This window comes from Chaetodon auriga, chromosome 6 (assembly GCF_051107435.1).
Source record: "Chaetodon auriga isolate fChaAug3 chromosome 6, fChaAug3.hap1, whole genome shotgun sequence".
NCBI classification, from domain to species: Eukaryota; Metazoa; Chordata; class Actinopteri; order Chaetodontiformes; family Chaetodontidae; genus Chaetodon; species Chaetodon auriga.
In genome coordinates, this window is record NC_135079.1 from 13557311 (window position 1) to 13567340 (window position 10030).

Below are 10030 nucleotides of genomic sequence, written 5' to 3' on the forward strand. Positions count from 1 at the left end.
CAACCACTTCAGATATGAATTATCGTCAAAAAGGCGTCCCCTGTGCAGGCGATGATGGGTTCTTTCATCTGACAGAATATGTTTTTTCCTCATTGACATTTGATTTTGATTATTTTTGATTATCAAACAAAATTACAATTTAAACTTGACATATAAAATGTGGTTCAATTCTATTTCAAAATATTGAACAAACCACTCAATTTGCACCTAAAAGTAGATTTTGCTTGAGGAAAAAAGTCAAACAACAAAGCTTTGCTTAATCATTGAAACTTCAGCTGGCAGTGACCTTTGGGAAGGATCCATATCTCTGTTCCTGGAAGAAATGATGTGGATGGCAAGCAGTTGCGTCCTTTGTGTTTTGTGAAGATATTGAGTGTTTGAAGTGTTAACACTGACACTAAGCCTTTGGGGCGAGCAGGCGAAGGAAACATGTCACACAATAGGATGGGACTTGGATCTTTGCTTCCCCTTTTCTGACCTCTGACCATTATTGGTTTTCAGGGTTGCTGAAGCCCCGGCTCCTTAGGGGCAGTGTCTGCCTTGATCATATCACCACAATGTGCAGAAATAGGAGTATTACTAAGCTCATCATTGGACCCCTGACTAAAATATTCTGATTCAATTCACACATTAAAGGATCAGCGTGTAAGATTTAGGGAGATCGAGTAAAATGGCAGAAATGACATGTGGTATTAATAATTGTGTACAATCACGGGAAAAATAAGAATAGTTGGATTTTTGTTGCCTTAGAATGAGCTCTTTATATCTACAGAGGGAGTCCGCCATGTTGCACAACCATGCGTCTACAGTAGCCCAGAGCAAACAAACTAAACACTGGCTCTAAAGAGCGCCTTCCATGTTATTCATGAGTTTCGCCGCCACCACCACCATCCTTCATGTTTAGGAAGGGAGGGATGAGGCGAGGGGTATTCAGATGGTTGCAATCTGCTACCTCACCCCTAGATGCTACTAAAAAAATACACACTGGTCCTTTAAATGCTGTTTTATCTTTCATTTGTTTCAGTATTAGAGGCTTTATGTAAAGCATTTGATTGGACATTTGATGTTTAAAATGACTGACTAAAATCTCATGTGGGCCAAATGAGACTCTGTCAGCAAAATCCAAACTATACAAACCTTTCATGAGCTTGTAAAATTACAACTCCTATCCTCATTTCAAGGCGTCTCTCTGCAGCCTGCTTTATCCTCATGGTGACTTCAAGAGTCCTGGCCATCTAATAGGCATTTGCTGTCATGGAAATGACCTTTGTTAATGAATCTTTGAATTTTGGTTGACAATGTTTTTGTGTGATCTCTCCATATTATATGCCTCCAGTAGCTTGGCTGACATAATCCATTGAGGCCACACATAAAACAGTGTGCCATCTGCACCTGGAGCATGGCTATCAGCTCTGTTTTTTTCCCCCCTCACACTGCCTTTGCTTGAGCTTTCTCCTGCCTGTGTGTAGCCTGACCCTGCTCTTCCCGTTCCAGGCTACAGAAGCCAAACCAAAGGCAGCTTTCAAGGGGGACTGTCTGCTCAAATCAAGTCAGAGGCCTTTTTAGAATCGGTTCAGAGATCATAGCAAGTAGAAGTCAGGGAAGAGGATGACCCTCTCCTCGAGGCTTGATCGGATCTTGGCCCAGTCAAACCCAGCAGGGCTCAGTCTCTGGACAGCTTCGTCTCTGCAGGCTTTGACTCTGTGATAGTGCGAATGAAAGAGGGCACCAAGAGAGCAGCAGTTCTGATGTGTCAGGCTCAATGTCCTGGCAGTCTCGCAGAGCAAAGTGGGCAAAGCAAAGGACACAGCCAGCAGGCGTGGGGCCAGAACAAGACCCCTACATTGTGTGACATGTCATCTAATGGCTGTCCTTTTGTTTTAAACTTACGCATCCGAGACAAGTTGGGGCCAATGACATAGTCACAATGTATAAGACAAATAAGCAAATGCAAGCAGGCTCTTTAATTGCATAAATGAACTTAATGTTTAATTGTTTTAATGTCTGAGTCTAAAATTATAAGTTGCTATTGTTAGGAGCTTGAAACATAATTACCTTCCCTCATTAGTATCCATTACCATCTGTTGATTTATCATAAACCTCTCTTATCTCCATCAGTGATTAGCATTAGTTTTATTTGTTCAACCTCTGTATCAGACCAGGTATTCAACAACTCCTTACATGAAAAAAGTAAATTGTGAGTGCAAGGTCTGCCGTCTCTTGCTTATTCTGCGATACAGAACAACAATGTCAGATGTCAGAAAACTTTTGAGTTCTGTTTACTGTAAACATGTCTACAGATTGGGATAGAGAGAGCTGGTTGGGTCTTGTTGACACACAGGATTATTCACCCTGTGTTTCTGACCCCTCTCTACTTGACTTGGGCTCCCCTCACTCCCACCTCCACAGATCTCAGCATTCATTAAGATTACGTATTTACTTTAAGCCCACCGCCTCTTTGCATAATGGCAAGCAGGTTCCCCGGCTGGCACAGTGTGTTTCAAGTGCTCGGTGAGGATAGGACTGAATTTTAAACACGATGTGTCTTGCCTCGAAGTTGACCTTGCACAAAAAGCCCAGTGATCTCATTCTTCGCTTCAGTAGAAAGCTGCTGATTCTCTCTGTTAGAGTGTTGCTCCTGTAAGAAAGGAGCCCTGTACGGCCTGCATATCACTGCAGGCTACTTCTACAGACTCCTTCCACTCTCTTTTTTCCCCAGAATGGGAGGGCAGGGAAAATGGCTGAATTCATAATGCTTTGATATGGAAATCTGGGTTAATTTCCCTCTCCAAAGGGAGTAATTTACCAACAGAGACTATAATCCAACTAAATGCAGGAAAGGAGAGCAGCCATTTTAAACTTCAGCACGGCATGACTTATCTCCAGTTATTATTTTACAAAGATAGCAAACATGATAATGCTATCACTTACATTCAGAGCTAGCTGATCACATATCATTGTAAATATTGTATAGTGTTAGATGTCACGCTTCCCTGTGTCAACCGCAGTCATTTCCCATGAGGCGATGGCAGTAAGTGGATATCACCCTGCTCCCACTGGATGTAACTTTATCTCAGACTTACTTAAGACCAGTGAACTTTTAGGCCAGCAGAGGTCACAGAAGTAGCCACTACACGCTGAGGCCACACAGCCCTGTCCACTCATATGGATTAGATTAGATAGCCTTGAGCCTTGGCATGGCCCTTGGCAGCTTTACTTGGCCAAACTATCCATTAGGGCACAAAGGACAAGCAGTGCATGAAACAAAAGTTAGTAATTGTTTTATAATATTCCTATAAGAAAATAGCACTTAGATTTTATGTATGTAGAGTCCACATAGAGTTGCCAAAGCCTCGGTGTAAAGTAGTTAGGATAAGACTTTTATAGAGAGCTCCTCAAGTGCCTATCATCATGCTGGTACCACTTCATCCATGGCTTTATGTGACTGAAAGCATTTATTACAGTGACGCCCAACAGTTACTTTGATACTGTGCCTGTCAGTCTTAGGCATTGCCGAGCTGTCCTATGCGACTTGGGGTTATGAAGGTTAATATTGCCTAGTGCTCAAAATTCAAATGATGACAGGATGGGTTCATTGATGAATGACTGATAGTTGACCCCATATTTCACTTGTCATTTTGTCCACTAAAGCTGTCTCAGACAAGGTTTGTCAGAAGAGGTTTGCAGCTTAACCCTCAGTTGTCTCCATCTTTCCTCACTGTCTCCACCACAGCTGATGACTCAGTTCCTTACAACGACTCATCGTCAAGTCTGATTAAAACCGGATTTGCTCGACAATCAGAGTCTTAATTTAGGACACATGTAAGTATGTCTGTGCACTTAATTTTGTTAGTTCATAAATGTGCCTGTTTGTAAAAATACAACTTACAGTATGTTTGTGTATGTGTCTGCACATTTGCGTGTTTGGTAAGTGAAAAACGAGGCAGTACTGAATTGCAAGATCAACACTGGAGGCCAGTGAAATGGTCATTGTCAGCGCTTTCTAATGCATTAATCCAGCTAATCCAGTATCTGATGTTTCAAGGACAAATTTGAGGACATTTCACATACTAAAGTGGACTAATTGAAGTAAGTGTGAATCCATACTTTATTTGGCCACATAAAATTGAAATATTCTGACATCCGGTTATGCACATATGAGACCGTTTAACTGTTTCTATTCAAAGTGTCAATGTCAACAGTACTCAAGGACACAGAATGTGTTTAAACCACAGGTTTGTCACACCATCAGACATAACTGCACAAGATAAAGGAGACTGAATATTAGAGTTAGACTTAGATATTACAGTTTTTTTTTGAATCCCAGTCATCCATTTCATTGCTGAAAAAGTCCAATCATTAGATGGGTTTCTGTATTTTGATTTTCTTCACATCTAAGTTCTTATTTGCATTGAAAATTATTACGAATTAAGAATACGATTAGGTACCTGGAAAAAAAAGCACCCATCCATCAAGGGCAAGGCTACCTGCAAGGCCTGCTGGTGTAATGTCGTGTCTCTTAATAATGACCTTTAGAGACAGACACTTTTAGGCTAGATTACATGCATTACTTCTGTACTGTCACATGCTATGTTGCCAGATGGCTTTCAAATAGTAACCTCATGTGGCCGTGGCTGGCCCGTGATATGCCATTGCTTTGTTGAGGTCTTGATACCCACATCTTGCCCCTGGGTTTTGCTCTTTCAGGATTTCTGCTGGAGGACACATTGGTGAAAGCTTGTGGTGATGAGGGCAATATGTCAGCAGTCAAATGCACTTGAAGTCATAGCTGGACACAAGTAATGAGTTGCATCAACTGTAGTTCAGTAGTCAAGGGTCAGAGGACAAAGGGTAAAATATATGCTCTAATCTGAAGGTCAACTGAATCAAACTTAATCTGATATACAGTGTACACAGACGTTTGGGGTCAGCGTTAAGTAGATTTTTCTTATTGATTCTGGCAGATATGTCATATAAATAATGTGTATGTAGAACCTTTGTTTCAGATGAAAATTTCTTCATCATATCTGCAGGTATCAATCATGGATATGTGGTACTGTTTGCTTGGCTTAGTGTATCCTTAAATCAGTCAAATGAACCTGGAAAATACCTGTTATGATAGTGAATCTGTTGTTGATAATAGTATTGTTTTGATTTTTTTTACATGTTCTTTGACATAGGAAGGCCCATTTAGGGAACCATTCATTTTATGAAGTGCTTCAGGATGCAGACTTTATCATGCAAATCATATTTATTTTATTCTAAATAATTCACATTTTTCCATTGTACAGCTTGGTCCCACCGTGCCTTTATTAGAGCTTATTTGTGGAAATGCAGTACCATTTGTTGTCTCTCAATTTCGGACACAGCAAATATCCCTCCTTTTTATTGATGCTCTAAATTTACTCATCACACATAGGGTCTCCTGACTACAGCACATTGACATTTATAATTTCAAGCAAAACACCACTACTGTCCCAACCTTCCCCATTTCCTTCATTGGATGGGGCCTACTGGAGCAGGCAGGATGCCCCTGTTAGGTCTCCCTCCTGCCCTCGGCACCACTGCACCATACAGCCATTAACCACCATTACCGGGCAGGGCCATTTCATGGTCAAGGAGCATTCTAGTGTTAGCTCTCCCCCAGGGCGACGGAATCAGCCAAGTGAGTTTCAATCCTGCTACACTACTACTACATATGCTATGTTTTACATTTACCCTTTTTTCAGCTTATTTTTTCCCTTAACATCTCCTTGTTGTGCACTTTGACTCTGCAAGTGTGATTCAGCGTAAGTCAACTATAGTACATGATCGACGGTGTGTGCGTATGTCTGCAGTGAACTGTGAGCTGGCAAACAATAAAAAAAAAGGTGCACGGCACAAACTTAATGCATTGTACAGTAATACCATGACATAATGTTGAGAGCATTCAGAAAATGAGCTCTACCAGTCCACCACTAAAGAAAGGATTGCAGACCTTACTGTAGTTATAAGATGACTGACAGACATTATGTGATGGCCAAATGCATTCTGATATTGTGAAACAACAGTTATCTATTATAACTGTAGCTTTATAATAATTGGCCTTGACCACTAATGGGGCTCTATAGACTTACTCCTCTTTGCATCACAGCACATTAAAATGTTCATGCTCTGACTATCAGGATGAACCTTTTCAACCCTGTTCAACTCTTTATCCACTAAGTATTCAGCAATGGGTGGAAAGGCAGGGCAGCTTATTGTGATTGCAGAGCTGAGAGATTGATAGTAACTGTCTGCAAAAGGTGTGCTCACTGTCAGAATTGGAGGATTTTCAGGTTTCTCATGGCCGATCTAAAGCATTTTGGAATGCATCAGCCGTAGACCAGTCCTCCATGTAACATCTCATGTGCAAAAGTCCGACCTTAACAGCCAATACTGAAGAAAGTGCAACTGTAATGGAAGGATGGTTATGTAATAAGGTGGGTGGCAATGTAGCCTGGCAAGCCACAAAGGTTAGCCACAGAGCAAGCCTCAGCACCTCTAAGTCAGTCTAGTGGCGATTGTTTGGGAACACACACCAAGTTGTGAACTTGGATCCTGTCCACTTCAATTTCCTTGCACCTGATAGCTGACATCATACAGATTCTTATGGCTGTGCTCATCTATCACACATCAGTGCTAACACACCACTGTGCAACTGGAGCCAGGCATGCACTTAAGTGTCTGCAGGTAGTGCCTGGAACAATCCTCTGGGACACGTGCGCCGGTGACCGGACTCTTCAGAGGTGGCCAAGAGTTTGCCATGTGTGGAGCATTTCAGCCGAACTAGCAGAGTCTAATCAACAGAGGAAGATTTGTCTCTGCTGAGCTCTCGCTTCCACAAGACTGTGGATTCATTGGGATGCAGACACTGATGCTTACCTCTGGAGACAGTGGAGCACCCAGGAGATCGTCCCGGTCCCTTGACTCAAAGGTGGTCATGTAGCAAAACACTCCTGACTCATACTGTGGCTAGACGCTGACATAGCCTTGGGACATTGTTATTTCCTTACAGAGTTTGTGCATTCACCCTACTATAACGCAGATTCCCTAGCTAGCAGTAATCGGGACAAAACGGGGGACCAATAGATCCTTGACCTGATACATCACATCACTCACATCACTCTGTCCCTCTGAAAATGTCTTGAAAACCAGGAGAAAAGAGCCTTAACCTGAAACAGGTCTGACCATCCATGCTCAAATCATACTGAGAGACAATGGATGTGCAATTTTACACAGTATGCAGTTTGTCAAATCTGTCCTGGAGAAAATGTCATGACATAGGAAGGCCAGGGAAGTGGCAGACTGTCGTGTCGGAAGTCCTATTTCAGAAGGGGAGGTCAGAAACACAACTCAGTTCAATCTGTGTCAAAAGTGTATCATCAATGAACAGTAGCAGTGGGTCTAATGCAGTATGCATTTCTGCTTGTTTTCTACATCATCAGCAGCATACTCTGCACCATGGCACTCTTTGTGACCTCTTCAAAAGTGATGAATGCATTCATCTTTATTGCCTGATGACTCTATATTTAAACATATATAAATGTGCACGCTTTTCTCTCTCTCTCTCTCTCTCTCTCTCTCTCTCTCTCTCTGCCTTTTCACAGCACCAATATATCCTAAATATAAAATGAAATTTAGCATTAGTAGTCTTTTTGCTTATCACAGGGATACACGACAAATCCTATGATCATATTTTCATAATCAATTCTGTACGGGAGAAAAGAAGTGATTATTATGAAGTAGCAATTAAATGGTAAAAGACACATCTACAAACATCTTTCTAATGTTACCCTAAGTGTATATTTACTCTTCCTTGCGACAGCACGTGGGTCCAAACGCTGTCAGTGCAGGTACCAACAATCCCCTTGAGTGAAGACTCAAACATCTGGAGTTCTTCAGAAATGAAGTAATCAAAGTTGACGTCAAGCTGGTCTATAAAGTTTGTTCCCAAGATCCTGCAATCTGGCTCAACATGAAGTGTAAAGAAACATTTTTATTAACAAATAGCAGTGACTTGTGGTATATACTCATGTAGAGCAGTGGAACATAGCATGCAGCTGTTGCCAGCAGACCCCACTTATAAGTGTTGTGCACGGACTGTCGCTGCCATCTGGCTATTATCAGCGAAGGTGAGGTGATCTAAAATGCAAACATCAACGCTCAACCTTGATGCTTGAACAAGTTAAGGATCAAAATGACTCTAAATACCTCCTAACCTATCTTTGACACTCATTTTCTGGGACACAAAAACCTTGAATTCAATAGAGGTCAACCAACAGCGACTTTGTAACTTATTGTTTTACTGACAGTAAATTGGGGGAAAGGGTTTAAGCCCAGAATGGCAGGTAGAGCCTGATTCCCTTGTGCTTTAAAAGCAACCCGCTGATTGACGTTGGCAGAAGATGGCAATGCCACTGGGTGATTCTTGGGATGAGAGCGAGAGACACCACCCACTGTCAAGTTGTACACCAGCTCAATAGTCCACCGAGCACTGACAGTCACCACAGCTGTACATTTTACGCTACCTGAAGCCCAATAATTAGCATTTCTTTTTGAGCAGTGGAAAAAAATATCAAACAGAACATGCACTCCCAGACTTGCATAAGCAACCGTGCACACACGCAAACATTCGCACACATGTACGCACCATGCACACGTAGTTAACTGCATTCAGCACATTCATAGAATTTCCTGCTAATTTATTTGTTTTTTGTAGGTTGGGGCCCAGGATGGAATTAATTGTGCAGGTTTTGTATTAATTTGTGTCAATGTTACACTTGTCAGCTTGAAGTTGACAAGAGGAGCCATATTCTTGTTGTACAGTAGGAATCCAAACATGCTGGTTCTGCCTCATGCTGCTGGCGGATGACACTCAGGGAGAGATCATTCTTGCTCAGTAGGCAGTTTCCTCTCAGTTGAACTAGCCAGCTGTTAGTTTATCAAAACTTGACTGTTTGACATATGTTGTATCCATGTTGTAGAAAATCACTCCAATAACAAATTAGTTTTCCCCAAACTCTGTCAGCCTTTTGAATGTGCTGTGTTTCATTGGTATGTTAATGGATATATGGATAAATATTGTTATTTGGAATGAAATTTCAGTTTCAATTTAACTTCCCCAGAAAACCATATTTAATGTGCATTTTCAGCATTTCACTCATTTAGAAAATGGCATGATGTAAGGGAATTGTTGAAAGAAAAGCCTGCCTGTGCTGTGTATTTTGTCCTAGAGGCAGACATAGCAGGACGAATCAGCAGGCCTCAGGACAAACCTCCCTGTCACCAGAGATGGAGAGCCTGGCCAACTGTGTTGACTGATTGTTAGCATTAGTGGCTGTGAGTGTGATTAATATGCCTACCCCTCACATAGCACTCTGGAAAAGAGAGAGGTGTAGCTTAAAAGTGAACAGGGGTGGCCACATTTCACGCTTTTAAAGAAGATAATGCATAACCTGAGCGTGGCCGGCTGTACATGGCAGGATGGATGGCTCCAAGAGACCAGGTGCTGTTGCATTAATTCCTCCACCCTAAATCAGAGGGAGGATGTGCTGGCCTAATGAGCTTGTTGTGTGGGATGCTGTGAGTGCTGCTGAGACACTGTGAGAACACACTGTGCTCCAGTCTAGTGAATTTGAGACTGCCATAATTGCTGCATTGTGATGGTGATTTTCTTCTTCCGCATCTAAAGCAGCCCCTTAGCATCTGCTTGTTTGCCTGGGCCTCCTGTCTGCGGCGGTCATAGCACTCCCTCTGCTTCCACACACTGGGCCTGTAGCATTCACCAAACATTTGGGCTCTAATTTGAGAAGATTAGGTCCCCATGCTGATAAGTCAAACATTGCATCACAGCCTCTCTGCTGTGATATGAAAGGGTGTCACTATGTTCTGGCACTGCTGACAAAAGGATGCGCATGTTTGTGGCGCGAGTGCCAGCATGCAATCCTGCTTATTTTAAGAGTTGTTGCCTCAGCAGAAAGGTTAATGTTTTAATGAAATATGTATGTAT